At 30.1% G+C, this 26,650-nt stretch overlaps 1 protein-coding gene and 1 long non-coding RNA gene across 4 annotated transcripts in view; both read left to right on the forward strand.

Annotated features, from left to right (window-relative positions):
- Positions 1 to 1,742: 1,742 nt before the first annotated feature.
- LOC145328186 (uncharacterized) overlaps positions 1,743 to 26,650 on the forward strand; it is a 155,503-nt gene continuing 130,595 nt past the window's right edge. The window contains exon 1 of the mRNA XM_080171774.1: positions 1,743 to 1,840. The gene's annotated coding sequence lies outside the window, so the exon portion shown is untranslated. The remainder of the gene's footprint in view (positions 1,841 to 26,650) is intronic.
- LOC145328183 (uncharacterized) lies at positions 10,193 to 24,847 on the forward strand. Of its 3 annotated transcripts, XR_013882385.1 has the most exons (14): positions 10,193 to 10,303; positions 10,803 to 10,870; positions 11,779 to 11,863; positions 12,582 to 12,719; positions 13,528 to 13,713; positions 13,919 to 14,015; positions 14,359 to 14,488; positions 18,474 to 18,676; positions 20,360 to 20,429; positions 20,946 to 20,998; positions 22,076 to 22,149; positions 22,897 to 23,107; positions 23,471 to 23,608; positions 24,089 to 24,847. It is a non-coding gene; the product is annotated as an uncharacterized LOC145328183 (long non-coding RNA). The 3 variants fall into 3 exon arrangements; XR_013882384.1 differs by lacking the exons at positions 10,193 to 10,303; positions 10,803 to 10,870; positions 11,779 to 11,863 and adding an exon at positions 11,989 to 12,384 and having other exon boundaries at positions 22,897 to 22,937; positions 23,009 to 23,107; XR_013882386.1 differs by lacking the exons at positions 20,360 to 20,429; positions 20,946 to 20,998; positions 22,076 to 22,149; ... (1 more) ...; positions 23,471 to 23,608; positions 24,089 to 24,847 and having other exon boundaries at positions 11,779 to 12,384; positions 18,474 to 18,891.

Here is a 26,650-nt window from a genome sequence, read left to right on the forward strand (position 1 = left end):
TGTGTGTTTTAAGGTTTAAAAATAGTAGTAGTACTATAATATTAACTAAATATGTGTATTTCTTATTGAAAAGAACTATAGACAAAAATTTTTTTAAAAGTTAACATAAATTTTTATCGTTCTACTCCTATTTTTAACTTATAACACATAACCTTTAAGGATTCTACCAGAAACCTACCCCTCTCTTTATCTTTCCATGAATTTTTCATGAAGTTTTTCACCAGTTTATTTAAGAAGTATGTTATTTTTTAATTGGTTACAATTTTAGAAACATAGGGAAACAATAAGATGTAAAAGACCTGTATAGATCATTGCAGGTTGGCTAGAACATTGATTAATATACCCATATAGTAAAATTAACCTGTATAATAAGTAGTCATACCTATTTCAGGTTTCAGGTTAGACATAAATACATATTTTAGCAGTTACCCTAAAACACTTTTAATTTAATTTTTATTTTGAATTGACCAGTCCTTAAGAATTTGTGAAAATTTTACTTCCGTCAACAAGTAAAGATCATGTCACTGTTTTAGATTTTTATTTTAGATTAAGTTTTAAACACAGATATAGACAAGTAAACAGTAAAAAAATTGTTAAGATATCCCCGCAGTGCCAGTGTCTCTTTAGGCTAGCAAGCCGCTGGGATAGATCTCCCTAAAAGGGATAGATACATGTTTTTTATAATGTTTATGTTAGGATTAGGATTATTAAAAAAATATTTCTATTAAAAATTTTATTTAACACCAAATATATAAAACATAGGTTAACCTTTTCTAAGAAAGGTATATTTACATATTCTATAGATATCATTTTCACAAGTCTTTTACTAAAAACATTTTGGAAACCTTAATATTATTAGGATATTTTTTTATCCATTTAAAAACAAACATTCTGTAATTAAAACATAGATTAAATAGAATTTAAAACCGTGAATTGATGAATTAAAAATCTTTATAATGATTACATCAAACAAGCAAAATTTATACCAAAAACTGATCAAATAAAAACAACAGCTGATAACAGCAGACAAAGTTTAATTTAAATATATTGCAGGTTTTTAAAATAATAAGTCCTGTTTTAAAACAAACAAGCAAAACTATATTTAAAAACTGTGCATGTTGTATTGATTATTGTAAATCGAATCAGAATTTAATTTTGAGATATGAATCTAATTCTAATTTGGTGGGATTAGCTGTTGTTGTGTTGTGCTTAGCAGATGTTGGGAGGAGACACTCTAAAAAAATGGATAACTTATTACTTGGATCTTACAACAGGTTTTCATGTTCTCTAATCAAGTGAAACACACAAAGGGCTGAATAGCAATTCCCCGCTTCAACTATCTTTACTCCATCTCCATCCCATTCGACTGGATGAACGAACTGACCAATAAAGGAGTACCATGTTAGCCGACAATTTTCCCTCCGTCATAATATCCACGTATAACAATTTTATATCAAAATTTAAAATTAAATTTTAGATGTCAATTTGTCAATATCATAACACTATCTTAAAATTTAGTTTTATGAATATAATTGTAAGTGTAAGTATAAGTGTAGTTTCTATTGAGAGGGTTGGTCTAGTCTCCCGCAGAAAAGTTTTTTTTGTTGAGTTTTTCCGTTAGAATGAAAACTAAATCGGTGCAGTAGATGGCTAGATTTTTGTTAAAAAAAACACACTGGCAGTCAACTTAATTATTTACTTTTTGTTACATTAATCTCTTACAAATAAATAATAATATTATGTTTTTTAGAGTGCATTGGCGATTAGAAGAACCTGGAGGTTACTCGGGTCACAGCTGATAGAAAAAAAAGAATGATTAGTTCGAGATTACATTAGTGAGGTAATATTAATATTATTTCACCGTTTAGTTTTCATGTCCAATCGGAACCACCAGAATTTTCATATCTAGAAAATTAAAAAATGCGTCCAAAACCCTGTATTTATTTTAAGGATTGTAGCTTTAAATATAATTAGAAAATTATTCAAATCTACAATTCACTTCAAATAAAACGTATTTAAACAATCTAAATGTAAACTTTTACGTTTATCGCATAAAGCTTTTGAAGTTTCTTGTGACGTTTACCCACAACTTTGAGTTTGTATCAAATTATATTTTCGCTACTTGCAATCCTCGGTTTTTATTACATAATGAAGATACACATATTCCAAGGATCTAAAGAGATAAGATAGATTTATGTACTTCCCTACTAATGATACATTAAAAATTACTTTCTGTAAAACGTGTTTAAACGTTTGGACACTCAACTTAATGAATTAACCAATCAAAATTTAATACAAGTCCCCAAAGTTGTTATGACAACTACAAGAGAACGTTAGGTATTATAAAACTTTGTGGACTAGTCCCAAAATAAAAATAAAAAACGTATCATCTTACATTAAAACTCTCCAAAGTTGTTGAGCCAACCGAGTAAGAAAGTGTTATTATAAAACTTTGTGTACTTGTGTAATAAACAGCCTAATGTCCCCTCGGTCCCTGCATAAATTCACAAGCCTATGACACAAACTATGTGAGAAACTAAAATATAAACAGTTAAGAAAAATATGAACAAAAGGCATTAAGAGCTAATTGAAAAAATATTGAAGCAAAAGATGAAATTATTTTTAGATATCTTTTCTTATTATTTGATGGTCCATTGTCTTATTTGGTTCCCATTCACAAGTGCAATTTTATAAATTAGATTAGTCTAAATTAGTCTGTTTGTTTAAGTTATTGCTTTGTTATTGTAGTCTGTCTAGAACTTTTGTTCTAATATTTAATTAATTTTAATTTTCATATTTTGTTCTTTTTTACTGTATTAAATTTGAACTAAAAGCATTTTTAAGAATAATTAAGTGGCGTCTCTCATAACAATTAGTTGCTGAATATGCTCTTTCCTTTTAGGACTTTCAGGCTTTTATCTTTTTTAAGATCTACTTAGAATCTATAATTTTAGAGATATTTAGATTAACATATATATTTCTTAATCTTTTAACTTGAGGCTACGTCACTTGCCTCTAATGAATTTGTACTAATCTATGTGGAAAATTTAAAAAAAATAACAATCCAAATAGGACCCTTCTCTGAAATCAGCTGAACTTTTGATGCATTAAAACAGCTTTGTTTTAACATTATATGTATATGACAATTTTAATTTTAATATTTTTTATATTGCACAATCTAGCATAAAATCTTTACATTGTATTAAAATGCAATAAAGGTACTAAGAAAGAGAGGTAATGTCTGATTGAGCCAATAAATGAATCGCATCGGAGCATACATGAAATCTCATTGGTTGAATTAAACTGAAGTTTTCTAGTTTTTTCATTAGAGTTAATTAGAGCTGTTCTTTCCACTTTTACTCGAATCAAGTCCATCACATGAAGTACTGCCTTAATATTGTTGTTTCACATCTATGTTTTATCTGTGCATTAATAATAAATATGCTTCATCTATTGCAATCGTTGTAAAATAATAAAAATCCCTCTATGAATTTAGGTTAATAAAATCATATTTTTTTCTTGAGTTTCTATTCAAAAAAAAAAAATAATATCTCGGACTTCAAATGTACATGATTTACATGATTTATAATCTTTAATTCGTAATTTGTATCTATTATATACATTTAAAATACATAAATTCATAGTTTGTTTCATGTTTACCTCGAAATAAAGTATATAAAAATAAAATAACAACAAATAGCTCAATACAACAGTACGTTCGTTACGTTTTCAACAGGACCTAGCGTAGTACTGTGTATACACTGTACACATATGGGTAAAAGGAAAGGGCATATTTTTTTCATTTTTTTCATATAAAGAGTCAGCTGTAAATAGTCGAATTTCTTAAAATAAAGCTTTTCTCACGAAAATTATATCGTGTTAAAATTTATTTTCTAGTATATATAGTGTAAAGCATATTACAAATCCTTTAATAAGTTAGCTATGAATTGTTGAATTCCTTAATATAAAGTTAGCTTTCTAGAAATTATATACTAAAAAATTTTTAAAGTTTTTGTCAGCTGGAAAAGTTACTTCGTCAGATTTACGAAAAAGGGGTTCACACTATAGTTCTTCTCTCCTATTTCTATTTAAAATGCATACAATACAATAAACGTGGAATTATAGGACAAGCAGCAATTAACTCGGTGTCTAATTACAAATCTGTCCTTGTTTGTCAAAACAAATTTGATAAATATCTGTAGAAAAAAAATAAGGGAAGCAGCTACAGGCATAATTCTAGTTTAGATAGATACACGAATGGACTTTTGTACATTAGAAAGTCACAAAAAAAAGTTTTTAAGGCAAAAACTAGGTTGAAAAAGTGTGTGTGTAGGTTTCCTTAAAAAAATATATAAAATTAATTATTATTTCACTGGTATGTATTTAAATTGAATTACAGAATTAACTTTTTTTATTTTTTGTAATTCTATTTAAATATTTAAGAGACAATATTCCTATATGCATAACGCTAAAAAGATATTATTATTTTCAAAAACTAAAAAAAATAGATGTAAAATAAATTTGTGTACTTACTCTCTCAATACACAATAGTGTATTTGTGTATCTTACCGTAGTTTCTGAAGGGAAAAAATGTTTCAGCTTTTGAATTGACAATGCCTACTTAAGTATAATCAGTTTTGTGGCTTAATTTCTTCATGCTGTTATTGTCTTTTGTAGTACAATAACATTTTTAGTAGCGTAGCTAATTTAATCTTTTTAGTGTCCGTTTGTCTTTCCTTATATCATATGGTTATGGGATAAGATCGTCATCCTTTTTATTAAATTTTTTAATAAAAAGATTGATATCTTAAAGATATCTTATTAAAAGCTCATATTCAACGATTTAAAGATTTTATTTCTAAAACTTTGTTGCTACTTTGCAAGCTATGTATATAATTGCCCTTTCAAGTTTTATTTTCAAGGCTGTTTCATTAAGAATAGCAATTTTTCTGATTGTTACTGTAATTCTGTAATCTGTAATTTGCTTAATTAATGTTTTACTCACCTAAAGTATTTAATTAAGCATTGAACAATTATTAATTTTTTTTCCAAAATAGTGGTTTTGCTCTTATAGTTTATAAGCTTTGGTTTTAATGTAGCTAGGGGTACTTATAGCCCAATAGCCTAAAACCATTAAGACCACAAACGAATTTATTTATAAAACGTTTTTTATTATTTTAGGTTAGGTTAGGTTAAAAAAGTTTTAAAGATGATACAAATAATTTTTTTATGGGGGGATTTATATTAAAAAACTAAGTTTTAGTTAAAGCTCCAAATATTTAAAACTTTTGCTTTAACTCGAGTTTCAGCTTTTACCAATGGATATATTATTACTTGGATGCTACTCCATTTTTTCTTGTACAATAATAAAGTGATATTCGCAGCTGACTAATGTAACTATACCCAACATCCACCCTTTACCCTATCCCCTCCCTTCTTACTGAATAAAATACTGAATCAGATCTACATTAGTAACCTAATTGGACGACCCTGTAAATGCATCCACGTATTCTATATCCATTCTTTTACCTAATTTAATTTTTACTGGTTTACCTAACCTTTATTACCTAATTACTGAGAAATTATAAACATTTTAGGAGTCATTCTTTTCATTTTATATGCCATGCGCAAAAGGATATATAAATTGTAGATAAAATAATCTTCTGTCAATATTTTCACTTTTTGTGTTAACATTTTTAAAAAAATACTTAAATTTGAATGTTGTAACTTCTAAAGCCCAAAGACAAATATCATTTATATGTTGAGCTTTATACTTTTTCGTTCTTGTTATCGATCTAAATTAACACCCATAGCTAACTCTGCATTATTAGGCTATGTCTACAAGTCCTGTCTTTGTATTTGCTATAACTCTTTAAATAGCAATAAACTTTATTTTTAATTTCTTTAATCAAAACTGAGACTCAAACACTTAACCATAGACGACAACAAACGGGAGAGTTGCCATATATGCACCTCAAGAAGTGTTACAAAGAATTTTTTAGGTGTAAGACTAAATAGTTTTTCATTGTCCTATCCCTACGTCCCTGGGATGTTTCACAAGTTTGCCCTCGAATAATTTTTATTGGCCAACTTTATTGTCTATTTTGAATATTTATTTACGTACACAATGGAATTATTATTACTTGGATCTTACACCAGAATATAATGTACTCTAATAAAGTAAAACTAACGATCCGCCCCCATACTTCCACTTTACCACTCCCCTCTAACTGTATGAACGAACTGTCTATGTTAGCAATCAAAATTGACGACAATTTTTCCTCCGTCATAATATCCACGTGTATTCTAAATCCATTTTTATATTTATGCAGAACTATGCAAATAAACTAAATTTAAAATTTAGAATTTACACTTCATTAATTTCATTTCAGTGGCATTTTTTGTTTATTTTTAGAAAATTACTCTAACTGTTTACATATTGCATAATATAGGCAAACAGAGATAGGTTAATTGGAATTAAAACTAGAACAATTTCGACAATAAGTAGTTCAGCAATAATAATATAATTAAGCACAGCAGTAATAAAGAACATTTACAAGTTATTTATGTATTGAATTATGTTTTTTGCTTAAATAACTCATTGTAAATTTTCAAATACTTTGATTGTATTTTGATAGCAACGAATCGAAAATTTGTATTTAATCGTTTTACAATGTTTTAAAACGATTGGACTATATAATTATGTCAGAAAATACTTTGTTAAAGTATAAAAAGTGATTTAGATCATGTTTTAAAATTAACACAGACAATTTTAGTTTTAAGTGTATGAAAGAAAGACTTGATAAATGGATATATGATATACGTGGATATTTTTAAAGGGGAATAATTGTCGTCAATTTAGCTTGCTAATATGGAAATCATTTATTGGTCAGTTCGTTCATCCAGTAGTATTGGGGTTGGATGAAGGGGGTGGAAGGGGGGAACAGTAATTTTAGAACGCTGCGTGTTTCACTTTATTATAGAACATGAAAATCTGGTGTAAGATCCAAGTAATAATATATCCATTTTAACGGTTAAGATCAAAAAGTCAAGCTTAAAGTATATTATTAAACACAAAACAGACATATGTAGAAAAAAGATCAAACTTAGTAACGTAAGATTAAAAAGGATGACAACTTCCATAAAAGCGACGTTTGAAAATATATTTCATAGGATAATTGTGAAACAGGGACGTCCAAGCTTTTTATTTTGAGTTAGGTAATAGAAGGTGTTTCAAAGGTTTTAGGGGGTTAATCTAATGTTTTTTTAAAAATTGTATGGGAGTAAAAAGGGGTGATTCAAAGTTCAAGGGGAGCAAACACCCATTCACCCACACCCTTGGAAGTCTATGTTGTGTAATGTAGTAAAAATTATACCTAACTGTTATATTAATCATCATACAAAATGTGAAATCAATGGCATGATTCTATCATGAGCTAAGGAGTAACATTTCATTAATAACAAATGGTGATTTTAAAAAGTTATAATTAAAAACAAAAATTACTTTCATGATTATCTTTTAATACAAACTTAAATTTTTGGTCTGAAGCCAATTTCTCTATAGTTACTTACTGTATATCTAATTAAACTAATTTATAAAATTAGATCAACTTATTGAAAATTTGCTTTTAAATACAAAGTTTAGTAAAACTTTTGTTATATTACAACTGAATTAGAACGAATCCAATTGAAAAGTTATACCACAAAACCGAAAAAAAAAATCCTGGTTAGTTGAGATCAGAGGCGATCATAAGGGGGGTTGTATCAACCCCCTGGTAAAATTAAGGGGGTTGAATACATTACTAGGTGTCCACACCCCCTATATCTCTGGGTCGCCTCCGGGTTCCAGGGACAAATGTAATCCTTTATCACAGAACCACAATCTCTCACCAATGTCACCTTTCCAGATCAGCGACGCATTAATCCCTGTTTTGACAAATATATTTAACCTTAGAATGGTGATATTATTTTACACCGATCCTAAACCCAAATACATTTAAGGGATAATCTTTTTCCTATAAGCCCTATTCCGAAAATGGTATTAAAATATTATCGATAACTTTATGCTGTTATTTTATTCTAAGAATCCTTTTATTCCTAGGTAGCTAACTCTGCCAACACTTTTGGACTGGAAGGATCTGTTGTGATTACTAGAGCCATGCGAACATGACTACAACATTCCGTTCTGCTGCCTACAACCCCGTGAGGCGTGAGATTCTTTGTTAGGTACCTTTGTCAGGTAAGAAAGTCACTAGGTCTAGCTCCGAACCGATCTTCCAGAGTATTAACAAAGCAAAACTACCTTTAAGACGTGAACTTATTCAGAGTTCTAATCCGAAAATGTTAAATTGTCCGAATAGATAACGATCTCCAACTTTCCTATACTTCAGAAGCTGGGGGAGGATACAGTTGTTAGTATCGGCCGTCAGATAGCGTGCTATCATCAACCGTTGGTAGCCGAGCCACCACCGTACCTTCCCTGTGTTATTCCTATTTAGCCCCGTAGTGACTTGCGACTTGCTGGTACCTAGTACCGCGCTATAGGAGTTCTCTTCAGAAGAAAATTTGGAGATAACTATCCGTCCGGATGCCTAAGCCTTTAGGCCCTAAGAAGGACCTATCTTTAAATTTATCTCAATTGACCAACATCAAAATGATATTCTATAATTTATTTAACAAAGTATTATGAATTTATCTAACAAAACTTTTTATTTTTTAGGTGTGTTCCAAATGTAAAATCCTAAGTTTGAGCCGCCAAGACTCTCAAGAAAATTCCAAAGAAAGAGAAGGGAGTCTTCCCTTAAATTTTAGAAATTTTAAAAAGAGTTTGTGTGATATAACAATTCCGTAAAAAAACGACTGACTGTTTCTCTCTTCCAGGTTTACTTTTATAGGCCTGAAGCCTTAGGAAAAAAGAGAGACAAAAAGGATGACTTTTATTTTTGTGTTGATTTTTATGTTTTATAGAAATTGGCGACCTGATTATTAAGATTTTGCATTTAAAAGTGTGTGTATATCTCAGCTAAATTACAATATTCATTTCATAAATTAGTAAGATCACATTTTATTTTATTTTACATCAAGAATACATTAAACTATTGGTTTCAAATTGGTTTTTCTAGTAATGTTTTTTCAATGTCCTCTTTAATTTTACAAATTTTCATTCTTTTAATTTAGTTTGTTTATCACGAAACCTCTAATTTTATGATTCTTGTGTTGTTTTACTAATGTTAATTTATACTGACAATATTTGCTAATAATTTTTTAGCTGTACTATGACCATTCTATTAGAAGGGTTATTGTCTCTAACATTGCCTTTTAGGGTCTTCGTTTTATAAATCTTATTTCCCCATTTTAATAAATAGGTCTTTATACATGCTTTTTTACTTAAAAATTATATTAAATTGTTTAAATTTGTCTAATTTTGATAATATTTTTATAGTCTTTCATTTTCATTAGAATAAATACATAATTTAAAGTATGGGTTGGATTTTTCCCCAGTAAAGCTACTCTACAAGTTATTCATAGAATCGGTTTAGGGGAAAAGGACGAACCATGTACCCCCCTCAAAAAGAAAAGCTCGATTATAACACGTTTCAGGAGGCTAAAGATGACCCGTGTTTCATACAGCCTTGTTTTTTGAGGTGTTTTAAATCATAGGATATCTTTCGTTTATTATTTTAATGATTTTTTTGTTGTTTTTTACACGGACGTACTTTTAATATAATATTAGGTTTTTAAAACATGCTTTTAAGTTATGTTTCAAATAATTCTTTTATATACTATGTTAAAAAGTAGAAGGCCCTTTAAAACTTATACCAAAACATTAAGGTCGTCTTACCTACCTTGGTAAGCGCACGGATGTAATGAATGCCGCGTTAAGTTTTGAACACTCTATTTATATGACGCATTAAATGGCGTCTAATTTTGTTATGGTAGCTAGACGCTGGAAATTTTTCATTTTAAAAAGGGAAGAATTAAGCTAAAAATTGCCTTTTTAGGCTCTATTCAGTGAAAAATATGATAAAAATATATAATTTTCTAAACGGCTAATTTCTTTTTGGTGATAAATATTAGTTTTCCCTTAAAATCTCGGTAAAAAGTTTTATAAAAGCCTTCGTGATTAAATTTATATATGTACATGTTATAATATGCATTATATAAGTTAAAAATCAATTGTAACATATTGTTTAGATTATCATGTTGAACCAAGCTGATAAAATTGGGTGTACTCGGCTTTGGTTGGTAAAAATGTTGAAACAAAAATGCGTTGATTAATGAAGAAATAAGTACACCATTACTGGTAAACTAATTTTTGTTTTGTTTCTTAAGGCTAAAATTTAATTTCTTTATGCGTTGACTATTTAGCAATTTAAACTATTATTACATAATTTGTCTTTATATTTTTTATCACTTATTTATTAATCCATTTCTATTGGGAAGAGTTAAAAAATAGAAAGACATTACATTAAACAATTATCTTTTATTCAAATTTGGTCATTTTATTACTGTTTTATTCGAAAGTTCGTTTTTTAAGGTCATTAATCTTATGCTACGTTTTTATTATATAATATTTAGTCCTTCCTTTATCTCTCACTAAACAGATGTTTTTTAGACTAAATTTTATATGTATTTTTTAAAGAAACAATATTTTTAAAATGTTGTTTTCCATAAAATTCAATCATATTCCTGCATTATGACCTGAACATAATTATTTATCAATGATTGAATTTTATGTGTTTTAAAAATTGAATTTATTCTTTTTTGATTAGATCTAAAAATTGAATTTCTTATTTTTTCAGGCCCTTTTGCAGTAGTTTGGCTGTTTTTTGTTCTTGATTGTAGTCGTAGTTTGGGCTCTCAATTTTTGGTAAGTATCAAATTTGTAACTTTTTTATTTTTGACCTTTAAAACACTAGTTTTACTATATTGAACTAATGTCAAGTGGACAAATATGATAGCCTCGTCATATTCATCTCCTTTCTACTAGTTGTACATTATATAACATTATGTGTGTTGAAAAAAATATAAGGTCCACATCAACTTCTTGGGAAATTGTTTTAAAGAGCAGCTGGGTTGTTTCAGTTTATTTGTTATGGGCCAAATATTTTTCCAACAATTACTTTTGTTATTTTATTTTATTTCCATATCTAGCTAGTTATAGAGTAGTTTTATTTAAACTGTTATAGTTCTTTTTACGCGTTAGCAAAAGCTACATATTTTATTGATTTTATCCTATTTTATAAAGTAGTAAGCCTTTTTTTGTCTGTAGCGAAAGATCTCGCTAACCGCTGAACCGATATGGTTCACCTTTACAATGAAGCTTCTTATATGTCTATGGAAGGTTGTAAACTATTATGGGTGAAAAGACCTCACACATTAATTGCCCCTAGAGGCTTCTAAGGGCGTAACCGCTAGTAGGTATATGAAGTCTTTTACATTTATCTCATAGTCGGTTCTAATTTTGTAAAAATTACTTAGATCCTTTCAGATATAAATAATAAACTCTTAAAGAGTCCTTATATAAAAAAAAAAATAGCTAAAAACCCGACTATACAGTCAAAAAGACCCTAAAGTTAGTTGCTATTGCATAAATTTCAAGCAATATCATATTCCCAGTTTTGTTCTCACTTATTAGTTTCAATCTCTCGATGTCATGAGTCATCAGAAAGTTCCCAAAATAGGCATTAAATATTGAGAGATTGTCATAGAGTCTTAATTCTTTTATTATTAATACAAGTATAAGTTTCCCTGGTAGCCATACTGTTTTATATTTAGGAGGAATCCAGTCAAATCACCCCACGAAGACTGAGAGAAGGCTTCCCTAACAAGACTAAAGTTTAATGATTTAAAATATGTCAAGGTAAAGTCACGCAACCTATTTCTTCACCACAGAGCAAAAATTAAGTGTCGGAAATAATGTTAATTACTTACAGAACTTAAATTTATACTAAAATGTAATTGTTTAATGCAAAAGCCATTTTTATTTTGAAATTCATTTTTAGCAAAGAATATTTAATTTTGTAGAAAATAAAAATGAGAAAAATATTATCCAATCTATATATGTGATTAACCTATGACGCGCAAAAGGTTCAAATCTCTATATTCGTTGTATCAGTCTAACGTCGCCCGTCGGCCATCTTACTAATAGCAAGGGAAAACAGTCTACATAAAAACTTAAAGAAAATTGTTATTTTTTAGTACAGAATACGCATTTAAATCAATTCAAAGCATTTATAAAAACAATTTGAACTTTTTTATTTCCAATTTTAGTAGTTTTCAACAACTTATTTTGTTTCTTTTAAGAAAAGATTGGTTAAATTAACTATCGTGAAAAAGTTTTCAAAATGTAATATTAAACCTATCCAAATATCACCTAATTATGTAAGTAAGTTTTTCATTCTTTGACTAATGAACCATTGGATTGTTTTAATGAAATGTACTATTCTGAAAAGCCTTAAATCGAAAAAAGACTTTAAAAAGAAATTAACAAAGCAATGCAAACTTTAGTATTTTATTTATGTATTATACTTTATTGTTTTATTTGTAGTTCATTTATAATTTTTGTTATTTTATTTTAGGTTGTTTGGAACCGCTGTATTCCACCTGAATAAACGAGTATGAAAAGCTTCCCTGACTGTTCCACTGTCAGCTGTTTATTCTGGGACACCTGCCGCACTGCTACATCTCCAACTAGTGGGTTGTGGTACACATACAAAGTAAGTATATCATTGCATGTAATGGGTAAATTATGAATGGGAAATATATATTATTTGAGTGTTTTTCACCTAAATTTTTCAGCTCTCTGTTGAGTTTCCTATCCCTATTTCTCTGATAGTTGAAAAAAGGAAAGTTTTTTAATATTCTTTACAGGGGAGAAAAAGGTTGATTGAAGATATCGAAACTTTTAATTGCCGTCTTCTTTTTTGAGTATTTTTGTTAGGAAGAGATAAAAATGGACCATTTCAAAATATTTGAAGTCTTTAGTAGTTTAGTCTTTAACAGTCATTCGTTGGTTTTTTGTCTCAAGTATGAGACTGATATGGTTCTCCATTTTCGGATCCTAGGAAATTGATGATTACTAGCTGTTTTTTCTGGTGTTATCCTATAATAAAAGAGTTAGAAACCTGGAATAAAATTATTAAATATTATTATTGTTCCAATTAAAGTAGTAGAGTGTGTATCTATCTTAGCTTTACATTTTTTAAAAACATGGATATCTTGATTTAATTTAGGAGGTGGTGTGGTAGTGTTGTAGTCCAAAAAGCTGTTTTTTCTTCCAATAAAAGATTATTGAGCAAAGAATAAAACGTTTTTTAGATTTATGCACTGCACACCAATGACAACGTGATTAGACACCTTGCCAAGTTTTTTTACATCATAAGAGCAACATCCTCTTTCACTTTTAAATTATAGCTTTTTTAATGATACAATAGATATATGGAGTATTAGACCGATACTTAAAAGATTGATTTTTCTAAAATTGTATAGCTATTTTAATATTTTTTAATTGTTCTTATTTTTCAGTTGTTTTGAGAAAGAAGATGAGATTTTTTGGGATTTGTTTGGGCCGCTATTTATCCGCCAAGACAACCTACATGGAGCAGAATGTTCCTGTCCTGGAACAAGGTTCCAAGAAGCGTGGTGTTTGCCGCTATTTGTGGGATGACGATGTAGGAGATCCTTTCTAATTTGGTTTTGTTATTTTATTTGGTAAGTTATAATTCTTTGATGAATTTTTAAGTATCGAACTCATATTTAATATTGGATAAGAGACTGTGTTTCTTCAAAACAACTAATAATTTTATCTTGTTGTTAATTTTAAAATAATGGTGTTTTAATTACAAAGTTTTTTGGTTTTTTACTATTGTCTTATTCATTATTGTCTCATTTTACAATTATTTTTTCTTTGTTTTAGATTATCATGTAGCTGTTTAGCTATTTGTTCTGCCGTTTTCTCACTTATTGGGCTTTATTGTTGGTGTACAAAATTTACTTAAGATAGCAGTTATGAGGTAATGATATTATCATTTAGACTCAATTTAGATGGGTATTAATTTAAAATATTTTATTTGTTCGTAATTTATGAGCTGTATAAGTTTTCATAGAATGATAAAAAAATTGGTTTATATTTATAATGGATTTTATGATGAGAAAAAAAGTATTCTGAACAAGAGTAGAACAAGAGTGTAGTGCAGATAATTAAATCCTAATGTTTTTAGATGTAATTTTTTAAGTGTGAATGTCTTTTGGCTTATTTTCTGTGTGCTTTTCTTTTTTAAATAATCTTATTTACAGCTTATATTTTGTAGAATATTTTTTAGCTTGATTTAATATTTATTTTTTCTGTTTTTTCAGTCATATCTACTCGGCTCCCAGTTTTAATACAACAACTGTGGTTCCAACATTTCATTGCTGATCAAGTAACTGGTGAATGTCCGCCCTATATTTGATTGCAGACGGAGTAGCCTGTACACTGATTTTCTAGGTAAGTGTTCCTTTTGCTTCTATTTTGGTCCTTTAGGGCCTATGGTGCTCCCATCCCTTTTTATAGGATTGTGAAGCTAAAAGAAGACCCCTTAATTATTTTTTTTGGGGGATAAGATACATGCATGCTTATTCTTATTTTAGGTGAAGCAAAAGATTAGGTTTTGTTTAATGTAAGCAGAATATGTGACTGATATTTTTATAATTAGATAGTTATTTGCTTAGCAAAATAACTTCTCCCCCTTTGCAAAAAAAAAATTTTGCTCAATTGGAGGGGTTTTAATATAAGTTAGAGATAAATTTGAGAGTGATTTTTATTAGTTGCTTTATTTTTCAGTTCATTTTGTTGGGAGTTGGGAGGGTGGTTTATATTTTAAAAACTTAAATTTATTTTGTTAATATCATTCTGTATAAAACATATAAGGCATTATTTTCTGTCTTTCTATAGAGTAATTGACATAAGAGACATTGGTTTTTTGACTTATAGATTTAAGACAAGAGTGAAAGAAAGTGATAAAGAGAGGGGTCGAGAGAAAGAGAGAAAGAATTAATATCGCTTTTTTGTTTTATACTGATAGCTTTGGTGTTTTGTTTTTATTAAGGAGTGTCGTGTAAGGTGAAAAATCAAGGTGTGTGTGAAAAAAATATTGATAAGTAAAGTTTTAGTTTATTTATGTTGATTTTATTTTTATGTTGTGTGAAATGTGCATGTGCCATCCAGCTTGTTTGATATTTTCTTAATTTAGAGTTTTTTGTAAGTTTGTTTTAATAGTGTTGTTTTATTTCAGCTGTTAGCTTTTTAGCTATCCAGGCTAGTGTATGTGTGTAACCGATTTGGTTAGAAGAAAAATAGGCAGCTGATTTCTGCTTTCTCATTTAATTTTTTCTCAGCTAAGTGGGTAGGTGTGTGCTTGTCGCTGTTTAGTCTGGTAGAGTGTACTCTACAGCTAAATAGGCTGTGTGTGTGTGTGCCTAGGCGGCATTAGTTGTGCGTGTAGTTTAGTGGCCTAGCAAAGTGTACTCTACAGCTAACTAGGCTGTGTGTATGTGTGCCTATTGTTAGATGTTGAATAATGTATTTTAGAGCTATATAGCCTGCGTGTGTGTTCCGCCTAGGTGGCTTGGGAAACAGTTGGGTTGTGGTGTGTAAAATTTCTGCTTTAAAACATATATGTGTAGTTTCCCATTTGTTTTTAAATGACCTTATATTTTTTTGTTCATTTTAAAAGTTTAAAATTTTATGGCTTAGCAATTGTAACTTTTTTATGTATAAATTTACAAGAAAGAGGATTTATAAGTGAAGTAAATATTTTAAATGTAGCAAAACAAGGATGACAACATCTATAAATAGCGAAACACAAAAAGGTCATTGATGGTAATATTTACAAGTAGATTTGTAGTGTATTTATTAATTGATTTATTGGGTAAAATAAACACTAAAACTTGTTTTTATTTATATAATGTTGTCGGTCAAAGTAACTTACATAAAGGATGCTCATAACTATGGGAAGAATTATTTTGATCATGATATCTTAAAGAGTTTTAAGACTGGTCCAAAAATACCAAAAATATGGGGGAAAATGTAAAAAATATAGAAATAGCCAAAAACCTGCAAAAAGGAAGTCTGATCGTCATGTCTGTTTTCTTTAAACAACAGGGAATTTTATTTTGCAACAAAAATTCTGGAAATTGTACTATAAACACTGAGGATATGTAAAGAAATGAAAAAATTACAAAAATAGCTTAAAACCTATTCTATTACGCAAAATTTTGATTGTTTTTATGCGCACTAAAACGAATTTTTCCAATAGTTGTCTATTATTTTGCCAAAAATTGACAGAAAAATTGTTCGGCGTTTTTATCTTCCTATTTTAAAGAGAATAAGAAAAAAAATTTATTTTTAAGGCAAATCGATTTAAAAACTGCTTTCAATAATTGTTAGAAAGTAATTTAAGATTAAGTTGTCCTAAATCTTAGAAATTGTTATTAATTTATCTTAGGCTTGCGTGTGTGTGTTTAAATATTGCAAGTTGTACTTTCAAAAATTAAAAACTAAAATAATTTTGATGAGGTCTGTTTTCTATCTTGACATGTGTCAACTTTTTTCAACACTATATTTATGCATTTACACAAAAATTTTAATTATATTATTTCGGAGCAAAGCATTTCCTTAATTTACTATCTATCAGTTTAATAATATTAGAACCCTCAGAAAAGTTTTTATCATATAAAGTTTTTCAAATTTTACTATAAAAATTCAATTTACTTTCCATAAACAACTAATTTCAAAAAATAAACTGCATTTAGAAATATTCTTTGTTTAGGCCAAAAATATACAAAAAAACTCGCCATTTTATCTACACATCCTAAGAAATACATGTTTCAAAGCATAAAGGCCCTATTCTTTACACAATGATACAACTATTGGCTGCGCCCCTATAAGAATATTCTTAGGGAAAAGCTTAAACTCATATTTAGGTTCTTAAAACCTTTTACAATGCCATAGATGCTTAGTGCTGTAAAAAGTATGAACAATATTTTAATTAGCTTATAGAAGAACGAAAGGTTGTTAATAGTTAATCATTTTAGCTTGCCACAATGCTATCTCTTAACATCGACTACATTGATTAGGACACAAAGTTATCATTTCAGATGGGGTAATTGGACGTCTGTATTTTGGGGTATAAACGGTCAAATTCCTCTCAACCAATTGCATTAGTTCTCTGGATGGGAAATCTATGTGTTCAGCTGATAACATCAGCTTCCTTAAGGCTTCGGTTAGGACAGATTGGTATTGTCCCTCGGGATAGGTTTCATATTGCCCAATATAATTATTTTCCCCTTCAATTGGAGCTGTCCTTCCTGAAAAATTATCAGCCATTGTCAATCCTCTCAATTGTCCACCTGAGCGTGGCTGGGATAGGCGGGAATGCCCTGACAAATACAGGTGGTAGAACCACCCTGAGCGGTGACGCTGTATTTGCGGGACTTTACAGCCGCGGCTAATAACTTCTCGTCTTTAGGAAATGCACACTCTGAATATTTAAAAATCATTAAAGATTCTGTTTATTCCTTTATCCCGGATTAATTTAGCCTTTTTTGATTAAGAATAGGAAAATTGTTAATTAGTGTTTGGGATGTATCAAAATTGTTTAAAAGTTTAGTTAAAAATGGAGAAATAAGCATTGGTTTTAGAGGTATCAGGTGGTAATTTATCATGTGTGACTTATTAAAATTATTTTGTAATGGAAAAACTGTGGTTTACCTTAAAAATTGTAAAGCCTAAAAAAAAAGATAAAATCTTTAAGTCTAAAGTGAAACTTAAATCAAACTTATACCAGATAGAGAGCCTAATCAGTTCAGTCTTATAATGTTGTATAATTTGCAGTTGAAAATTCAAGATAATCAATTTAATGTATTTAAAAGTTTGTAAAAAGTTGAATTAAATGTATGTTTTGGAGCGATTTTTAACACACATGTCTAAAAATCAACACATGTGTTCAGAACTAGGTCATAAACCTCAGAATTTATAAATTCATTTTCATAAAAATTATTAGCTAAAATTAGGCTTATTTTCAGGGATTTTAAGGGATAAGACAATGGACGATATTTTGTTGGAAGTTTAAGACACATTAACTCATAATTAATGAAAATTGGATTTAATTATACAAGGGTCTAAAGGGATAAGACAATGGATGATAAATTTGTTGGACTATTTTGCTACATAAACACATAATTTATAGAAATTGGATTTAGTTAGACTTTTCTTATGGAAATTTATATTTCTTTTGGGATTAAGTTCATGCTTATTTAATAAGGTCTTGTAATTTTGGATGACACATTTCTGTTAGTAAGTTTTTGCCAATTATTATTTCAAAAGTACGGTGTCATTCTAATTTATTATTGTGTGGTGTTTTCTGATTATTACAAAAAAATTTAATAGCTTATTTATTTATTTGTTACTAATTCTTGTATTTTATTTTTAGGTATCATGTCTGTAATTGTGTTTTGGAGATTCGAAATTTGCTGAGGAAACTGAAACTGTGAACTGAAAAGAAGATGGCATTGTTGACAGCTGAGAAAATTGCGAAATTCCTACCAGTTTTACTCTCCATTGGGGCCTCCTGTAATATGCAGATGTACCGGATTTGTCTGCAGAAGTGTGAAGGGCTTGTGGATACTAATGGAGGTATAGGAAGGTTTTTAAGCAAAATTATTCTATATCTAAATTGTATGTTTTATGCAGTTTTGTGGGGAGTTATTTTATAATTTTGATTGTATGTTCTTTTTTGCTACAAAACTAGATATGTCTGTAATTGTTACAGATTAGATAGCGTATCTGCTCTAGAACTAGAATTGTCGTCTGTTGAGCTTTTTAATATTTTATTGAATTTATTTATTTTATTAAGCACACATAATTGCCCTACTTTATAATTATAATGATGTCTATTCTTGTTCAAACTTTTTATTATTTTTTCTTGCCTTTTATAAATAAAGCATTAAAGTAATGTATATAGAGCAATAAATAGTATATGTAACAACCACCCCTTCTCAAAGACCTTTTACACGACCTTTGGTTGGGTCTTTGAAATAAGCTGAATCATTCAAAAATGTAAATACAGCCGGGTGCTGGCAAAAGAACCAAGAGCAAATTGCAAACTAATGTTAACTCAAGGACGCCCAAGCTTTTTGCTTAGCATGGGGGTAAAATGAGGATTTCTATATGTTCAAGGTGAGTAATGTAAGGTATTTAAAAAAAACTTGAGGGGTGTAAGGGACAAATACACCATTACCCCTTTACTTGGACATCTATGTTTCAGCTATAATGATTTCTGCATTTTGCCTAGTTAATTTCGTTTTTGCATAGTTTAAATACTGTTCATTTGTTAAAAATTATTTTGAAAATTATCTATTGATTTCTTGAAACTGACAATAACCCAATAATTGAAATAAGGACATAGTTAATTTGCCGATAACAACGTAAATACTGGCAAAAACCAAATTTGGTAACATCTGCAACATATTAGTTCTACATTTGTCGCTAGATGTCACTAAAAACTTGATAATTTTGATTTGCTACAAAGTATTCATATCATTTGGAAAAAATGTCTTATTAATCACAAATAACTAGGTTTAAAAATGTAGTATTGTAAATCAGAAAAGATGATTATGAATATAATGGCAGTTTTAGATACCTTACATAAGTTTAGACAGAGATGACAATTTTTTACTAAAATTGTCCCTTTCTTTTTCAAAAAGCAGTAATAAGCATAAAACAGCTAAACTTAGAAAGCAAAATTTATTTTTCGTCTGCAACGCTCTAGGTCTTTGCAATTGGAAATCAAATAATATGCTCTTTATACATTTATACTATAAATTTATTAATGAAACTCTGTGTCTCATTGTATGGTTCTAAGAATGGGATCTGGAGATTCTTAAAACGTTTGCATAATGGCTATTTTATACCTTATCTTTTTAGCTAGATAAACCCTAATATAATTTAAAACATTAATTATTTTATTTAGGGTTTTAATTAAACGGTTGCTCGATTTAATTGGCTTAAACTCCGGCTTTGTTTCATGCTTATTCATATCAATCCTGTTGGTTCCGCGTTCAGTCATGGCAATGAGTAATAATCTCTCATTTGACATACTAATGTATGCAATGATAAAAAATAATAAGCCAAATGAAGCAAGAGTACTACCAATCACCATACTTGTTAGTAGAACTAACATGATTGTCATGAATTTATTTTGAGAAGGAAAGTCTTCAATATATTGGAGCCATGATAAAGCCTTTGTGTTTCTGGCCCCATTTTTCATGCACAATGCACTTTTAAAATCTGATTTTTCTTTAATTCTATTGTTTTCAGATATGTCAGAGTTGTAAGAGGACTGTACTGTTTTGCAGTAGTCTATTTTCTGCTCATCTAAATCCTCAGGGTAATTTTCTTTGCTTTTTATTTTATTGATGTTTATCTGTTCGTCTATTTCCTCTTTTTGCCCCAAACTATTTTCTAAATCGACTTTGTCTATTTGTACCTCTGGGCATAGCAATTGTTGAGGCAAATTAACAGAAATTTTATTGCTAGATAATTTTTCAATTTTTTGATTTATTTTTTGATCCGTCGCGTAATTAGGGGATTTATCCAATTTTGTGTTAGACACATTTTCTTTTATATTGGTAATTATTGGCGGATTAATTTTATCTATTGGATTATTAACAACAGAGTTTTCTATTATTTTTAAATCATTGTCTATAGACGAACAGTTTAATGTTGAAGTATTAGATGTTTGACTTTCCATTAATATATTTTCTATTAGCTTATTAGTATTATTACTATTTACACTATTTTGGGTATTATTATTGACACTATTTTGGGTAGTCGAACATTCTAGTACTTCAACATTCTTAATTTTTATATTTTCATTTTGATAATCAATATCCGAATTTTTCAGGTTTATCTGAATGGACAAAGAAATGTTGATTTTGGGACCAGATTGATTCTGAGGTGATTTTTTCCCTAGAATAGGGGTGCCGGGTATGTCCCAAGAATCCGTAACTTGTGGTATTTTTATCTGTAATTGTATGTTTTTGCTTTCTTGAGAAATACTCGGCTGCCCTACTAGTTTTTTTCCATTGTTGGCGGGAATTTGCACGCCGACAATGGATGGTATAATCTTGATACACCATAATTTAAGCAGCGTGGGCATTGGTCTTTGGAGGGATTGACATTAGGGAAAGTGAAACACTCCCCACTACCATGGGTGTCAGAATTACACAATAAACAAACTATACTGTTAGCTTTTTCTTTATTCTTTTTATACCACCATTCCATATTTGCTTTTTTAACTGCTTCATCTGGATGTTTTAAACAGTATCTAGAATAGTGAGGCTTTTGGCAATGCTCACAAGTTTTTTCCTTTTCTACTTGGTTTACATTTGCATTTTTTTGTCTGTCTAATTTTCTTTTTCTCTCAATGGCTGAGTTATAAAAGCTTCTGTTGTTGCTAAACCAGCTTAAGATTGTCTCTTTAGTAATGTAAGGAACATTGGTGGATGTCAAAAATGCAGATTGCAATAATGGTGGTACCAAATAGGTACATATTTTCTCCCTAAGTTTAGCCATTTGATTTTCATGACTATTGCCTGTTTTTTGCAACATGGCTGCCAAATATACTATTATTTTATTTGGTTTGTCTTCATCTTCAGCAGTGAATCTATAAGTGTAGAATTGTTTCTCATATTGATGTGGGTTGAGTAATTCTGCACCTATGGTAGTTAGGATCGATTTTACAAAATCCTGAGCACTAAGGGCATTAGGATCTATTTCTAGAATATCTAGTTTATTCCTTGATTCTTCATTAAAATAGTGAATGAGAATATTGTTGTAGGAACTATGAGTAAAAGGGATCTCATATTCCTCCAAATATTTAAAAGTGCTAAAAAAAGTGTAATTGTTAGTTTTTTCTCCATATTGGGGTGGGATTTTACCCAATATTTTGACTTGTCTGTGAATACGTTCGTGTTGACAACTGCCCCACACTAAATTATTTGGTATGAGATTAATTATTTTTGCTGTATTTAGGTCAGTGATGGATGTGTTTTCATGAAGGAGAAGTTTAAGTTGCCACATTTGAGATTCAGATAAGATATTTCCAAGTAAGTTATTTTCTTGTCTTGTCTCTCTATTTCTGTTATCTCTATTGGTAGATGGAGTCCTTCTATCTAACTCCGTATCTGAAGAGCTAGAACTAGAGCTAGGACCACTACTGTTACCACGTTTATTCATTCTCCTTGGCATAGAGAAATTCTGTCTGTCTTTATGCCTGTCTTCTTTGTCACTATTGTCTCTTTTATTTTGTCTTTCTTTACTTGACTTAGTTTTGTCTTTATCGTGTTTATAACGATTTTCATGTCTATCATGTTGTTGTTCATGGCGTCTTTGGTCCTCATTGCCATGTGGGTTAAGTGGATCATACATTCTGTCAGGCCTTTTTTTAGAATGTTTTTTACTTTTTTGTCTGTCAAAATCCTCACTATAATAGCTAGATTCTGACTCATAACCCGAAAAATCTGAAGTTGGTTTAACTATTTTTTTATTTTGGGGTTTATTTCCATTATTTTCTTGTTTTATTACTTGAATATTTGGCTCATGTTCATGTATGGGAGGAGTGTCCTGTAAATGTATTTGAGGCCTATTTAATATGCGATTTTGTCGCCTATTGCCTAAGACAAGCATTGCTGTTGCTGAGTGAATCTCAGGCCTAACATGAGCACTAGGTATTTCCTCCAGTCTTAGATAATGATTTACTGCATTATTTAATCCAGGTTCATATTCTGGATTATAAGGTGGAGGATTTAATATTTCATCTTCTAATTGATCAATAATAATATCATCCATTTTAGGTTATTGCTGTACTACACATGGAATGAGGCCTAAATCAAAGGTAAATGGAGCACCATTGTGCGTGGCCTATGCTCTGCTGCACTACACATGGAATTGAGGCCTAAATCAAAGATAAATGGAGCACCATTGTGCGTGGCCTATGCTCTGCTGCACTACACATGGAATGTTTGTTTGTCAATGAAGAGCTGTGCTTTTATGGATGCTTTACTGGTAAGACTTATTTAGTGGCCTTGCCCTCTCCCTCCTAAAAGGAAAAAGTTAAATCTTACCTGGGTTTATCCGGTAACGGAACCAATTTTATGGGTCGCCTCCGGGTTCCAGGGACAAATGTAATCCTTTATCACAGAACCACAATCTCTCACCAATGTCACCTTTCCAGATCAGCGACGCATTAATCCCTGTTTTGACAAATATATTTAACCTTAGAATGGTGATATTATTTTACACCGATCCTAAACCCAAATACATTTAAGGGATAATCTTTTTCCTATAAGCCCTATTCCGAAAATGGTATTAAAATATTATCGATAACTTTATGCTGTTATTTTATTCTAAGAATCCTTTTATTCCTAGGTAGCTAACTCTGCCAACACTTTTGGACTGGAAGGATCTGTTGTGATTACTAGAGCCATGCGAACATGACTACAACATTCCGTTCTGCTGCCTACAACCCCGTGAGGCGTGAGATTCTTTGTTAGGTACCTTTGTCAGGTAAGAAAGTCACTAGGTCTAGCTCCGAACCGATCTTCCAGAGTATTAACAAAGCAAAACTACCTTTAAGACGTGAACTTATTCAGAGTTCTAATCCGAAAATGTTAAATTGTCCGAATAGATAACGATCTCCAACTTTCCTATACTTCAGAAGCTGGGGGAGGATACAGTTGTTAGTATCGGCCGTCAGATAGCGTGCTATCATCAACCGTTGGTAGCCGAGCCACCACCGTACCTTCCCTGTGTTATTCCTATTTAGCCCCGTAGTGACTTGCGACTTGCTGGTACCTAGTACCGCGCTATAGGAGTTCTCTTCAGAAGAAAATTTGGAGATAACTATCCGTCCGGATGCCTAAGCCTTTAGGCCCTAAGAAGGACCTATCTTTAAATTTATCTCAATTGACCAACATCAAAATGATATTCTATAATTTATTTAACAAAGTATTATGAATTTATCTAACAAAACTTTTTATTTTTTAGGTGTGTTCCAAATGTAAAATCCTAAGTTTGAGCCGCCAAGACTCTCAAGAAAATTCCAAAGAAAGAGAAGGGAGTCTTCCCTTAAATTTTAGAAATTTTAAAAAGAGTTTGTGTGATATAACAATTCCGTAAAAAAACGACTGACTGTTTCTCTCTTCCAGGTTTACTTTTATAGGCCTGAAGCCTTAGGAAAAAAGAGAGACAAAAAGGATGACTTTTATTTTTGTGTTGATTTTTATGTTTTATAGAAATTGGCGACCTGATTATTAAGATTTTGCATTTAAAAGTGTGTGTATATCTCAGCTAAATTACAATATTCATTTCATAAATTAGTAAGATCACATTTTATTTTATTTTACATCAAGAATACATTAAACTATTGGTTTCAAATTGGTTTTTCTAGTAATGTTTTTTCAATGTCCTCTTTAATTTTACAAATTTTCATTCTTTTAATTTAGTTTGTTTATCACGAAACCTCTAATTTTATGATTCTTGTGTTGTTTTACTAATGTTAATTTATACTGACAATATTTGCTAATAATTTTTTAGCTGTACTATGACCATTCTATTAGAAGGGTTATTGTCTCTAACATTGCCTTTTAGGGTCTTCGTTTTATAAATCTTATTTCCCCATTTTAATAAATAGGTCTTTATACATGCTTTTTTACTTAAAAATTATATTAAATTGTTTAAATTTGTCTAATTTTGATAATATTTTTATAGTCTTTCATTTTCATTAGAATAAATACATAATTTAAAGTATGGGTTGGATTTTTCCCCAGTAAAGCTACTCTACAAGTTATTCATAGAATCGGTTTAGGGGAAAAGGACGAACCATCTCTCTACCGTTCCTCTACAAGGGTACAATCACCCCTGATACAACCCACTCACCCCCCCCTAATCATTTAGATAAAGTAACAGGATTTTTATTTGTCTGTCTGTATTTATGTTTGTAACAAAGTATCTCATTAACTGCTGAACCGATCGGGTTCTCCTTAACAGGGTAGCTCATCATAGGCCCAAAGAAAATTTATAGCTATTTTTGGGGAGGGTACCACCACCCTCCTAAGAAAAATCGTCACAAGAAATAATCACACCCCTAAAACTTTTCTTTTTAAATCTGGAATAAAAAGATGGGTAGTCAAAATCAACCCTCTTCTCCCTCATGTGCCCCTAGATACCTCTAGGACTAGGTGCGTAGCTGCTAGTTGAATATATAGCAATGGCTGAAATATTATCGAGAAAATGTGTTGATATGATAACAACATAAAAGTTAATAGGGGTGTAGCTCCTAGTTTGAATAATTTAACTGTAATGTATGACAACTATTTAAAATGAATTGTTGACTGGTACAAAGACACCTTTGGATGCCAGCAGAGAAGAATTCAATTCATGTTATTATAATTGTGTAGTCGTTTTAGCATATCTACTCAATAATTCATCCTGTAAGTTTTTAATGTCATGTAAATAACAATTTAAAATTTAATTTTCCTATGCAATGCAATACTTTCCTAAAAATTGCCTCTTTAAAAAGATAAGATTTAAGTATAATTAATTGCTTTTTAACATAAAGTTGATGCAAAACACCTTTCATCTATGACCGTGGAAGGGTGGAGGGGGCATTGGACTGTCAATATTATCGGTATCCAAAGTTTTATAACTACGATGTCTCTTTCTTTTGCTTAAAAACTTTGGGTACTAAGTATTTACATGTAATTAAATTCTTTATAATTATTATGCGATAGTTTAAAACTGCATTTGAAAAATGAAAACTTTTACACAAATTCCCCTTATTCTGAAATAAATTAAAAATATAAAGGGGGGGGGGGCGGGGGGTGTTAGTTTGTTTATTATTTTGTCAAGCTAGGTTAGGTTGTATTGGGTAGTGGAGAGCCCTACAGGGTTGGAATCACTTGCAGGAGGAAAAGGATAAAAATTACCACCTCCCTTCACTTATTTCTAATAATTTATTAAAAGAGAGAGGGGAGAGGGATAGCATTACTCAATTCTAACTTTTTGTAAAAGCACCAAATAACTATCATTTTAATTATGGTGTCTCACGTATTTAAGTTTAACATTGTAATTTTACTTAATTGTTAAGTTATGCAACCTTTGCATATGATGAACCTTGTATAGCATGTATGATGGTATTGAAAATAAGAAAAGCATCACAAATTGTTCTTCCCCCCGGTGCTAGGCAACTAAGTAACTGTTGCACACAAATATAGAGATCATATAAATAATTAAAAGGTAAAACTAAAACATCTATTGTAAAACTTTTGTATTGATAATCAAATATTACCTCATATTAACAACCCCCCCCCCCCCCCTCCTCAAATATAATTCATTTTATCTGGGGGGAAAATTTACCTTTCTTAAATTATTTTTTTTTTGGAGGGGTGAGGATAAAAACATATATTTTGATAGTAAAATGTAATATATTAACCTATTTTTTTAGACTATGGGCAAAAACCATGGGGGGGGGGGGTGTATGGTTGAATTTAGATTTTAAAGTATAATGCAAAAATGCCAATTCCTTTATTTTTCCTGACTAAAATCTTA

This window comes from Acartia tonsa, chromosome 9, assembly GCF_053477335.1.
Source record: "Acartia tonsa isolate MP-2025a chromosome 9, ASM5347733v1, whole genome shotgun sequence".
In the NCBI taxonomy this organism is placed as follows: Eukaryota; Metazoa; Arthropoda; class Copepoda; order Calanoida; family Acartiidae; genus Acartia; species Acartia tonsa.